The 2145-nt window shown below is 36.3% G+C and overlaps 1 non-coding gene across 1 annotated transcript; it reads left to right on the top strand.

The window, feature by feature from the left end:
* Positions 1 to 843: 843 nt before the first annotated feature.
* On the top strand, positions 844 to 951 carry LOC148581155 (small nucleolar RNA R71). Its single transcript, XR_015896015.1, has one exon. It is a non-coding gene; the product is annotated as a small nucleolar RNA R71 (small nucleolar RNA).
* The last annotated feature ends 1194 nt before the right edge of the window (positions 952 to 2145 follow it).

Genomic DNA, 2145 nt, shown 5'->3' with positions numbered 1-2145 from the left:
AAGCTCCTTATTGACCACTGGACGTCCCAGGAGGTCTTCCTCCTTGGGATTCACGTCCTCTCCTCTCCTCACAGGTTCGGCCATGGCGCTTATGTCAATGGCCTTGCACTCTCCTTTTGGATTCTCTTCTGTATTACTTGGGAGAGTACTAGGAGGGATTTCAGTGATCCTTTTACTCAGCTGGCCCACTTGTGCTTCCAGATTTCTAATGGAAGACCTTGTTTCATTCATGAAACTTACAGTGGCTTTAGATAGATCAGAGACTAGATTTGCTAAATTAGAAGTATTTTGTTCAGAGTTCTCTGTCTGTTGCTGAGTTGATGATGGAAAAGGCTTGCTATTGTTAAACCTGTTTCTTCCACCATTGTTAAAGCCTTGTTGAGGCTTTTGATCCTTCCATGAGAAATTTGGATGATTTCTCCATGATGAGTTATAGGTGTTTCCATAAGGTTCACCTAAGTAGTTCAGCTCTGCTATTGCAGGGTTCTCAGGATCATAAGCTTCTTCTTCAGGAGAAGCCTCTTGAGTACTGTTGGATGCAGCTTGCATTCCATTCAGACTCTGAGAAATCATATTGACTTGCTGAGTTAATATTTTATTCTGAGCCAATATGGCATTCAGAGTATCAACTTCAAGAACTCCCATCTTCATAGGCGTCCCATTACTCACAGGATTCCTTTCAGAAGTGTACATGAACTGGTTATTAGCAACCATGTCAATGAGTTCTTGAGCTTCTGCAGGCGTTTTCTTTAGGTGAATGGATCCACCTGCAGAAGTGTCCAGTGACATCTTTGATAGCTCAGATAAACCATCATAGAATATATCCAGGATGGTCCATTCTGAAAGCATGTCAGAAGGACACTTTTTGATCAACTGTTTGTATCTTTCCCAAGCTTCATAGAGGGATTCACCTTCTTTCTGTCTGAAGGTTTGAACATCAGCTCTAAGCTTGCTCAGCTTTGGAGGAGGAAAGTACTTGGCTAAGAAAGTCGTGACTAGCTTATCCCAAGAGTTCAGGCTGTCTTTGGGTTGAGAATCCAACCATAATCTAGCTCTGTCTCTTACAGCAAAAGGGAAAAGCATGAGCCTGTAGACTTCAGGATCTACTCCATTAGTCTTAACAGTATCACATATCTGCAAGAATTCAGTTAAGAACTAAAAGGGATCTTCAGATGGAAGTCCATGAAACTTGCAGTTCTGCTGCATCAGAGAAACTAATTGAGGTTTCAGCTCAAAGTTGTTTGCTCCAATGGTAGGAATGGAGATGCTTCTTCCATGTAAATTGGAATTAGGTGCAGTGAAGTCACCAAGCATCTTCCTTATATTATTATTATTTTCGGCTGCCATCTCCTTTTCCTGTTCGAAAATTTCTGAAAGGTTATCTCTGGATTGTTGTATTTTAGCTTCTCTTAATTTTTTTCTTCAGAGTCCTTTCAGGTTCTGGATCTGCTTTAACAAGAATGTTCTTGTCCTTGCTCCTGCTCATATGACAAAGAAGATGGCACAGAAAAAATAGTAATAATAATATGGATCCTTTATACCACAGTATAGGGATCCTTGTGTTAGTAGAAGAAAAGAAGGGAAGAAAATCTGAACTCAGAGAGAGAGGGGGTTCGGATTTTTGGAGAGTTGAAGGAAAGATGTTAGTATATCAATAAACAAATAGAAGAAGATAAGAGGGGGAAGTGAATTTTAGAAAACAATTTTTGAAAAAGAGTTAGTGATTTTTGAAAATAGTTTTTGAAAAAGGTTAGTATTTTTTTCGAAATTTTTTTTTAAATAAAAAATAAAAATAATTAGTTAATAAAAAAGAAATTTTTGAAAAAGAGGGAAGATATTTTCGAAAATTAGAGAGAGAGAGTTAGTTAGGCAGTTTTGAAAAAGTTAAGAAACAAACAAAAAGTTAGTTAGTTAGTTGAAACAAATTTTGAAAATCAATTTTGAAAAGATAAGAAGTTAGGAAGTTAGAAAAGATATTTTGAAAATCAAATTTTTGAAAAAGATAAGATGAGAAGATATTTTTGAAAAGATATGATAGAAATTAGTTTTGAAAAAGATTTGATTTTTAAAATCTCAATTAATGACTTGATTCACAAGAAATCACAAGGTATGATTCTAGAACTTAAAGTTTGAATCTTTCTTAAC

The sequence above is a fragment of the Arachis ipaensis genome, chromosome B10 (assembly GCF_059453495.1).
Source record: "Arachis ipaensis isolate K30076 ecotype BB chromosome B10, ASM5945349v1, whole genome shotgun sequence".
NCBI classification, from domain to species: domain Eukaryota; kingdom Viridiplantae; phylum Streptophyta; class Magnoliopsida; order Fabales; family Fabaceae; genus Arachis; species Arachis ipaensis.
This window is presented reverse-complemented; position numbering and strand designations above follow the sequence as displayed.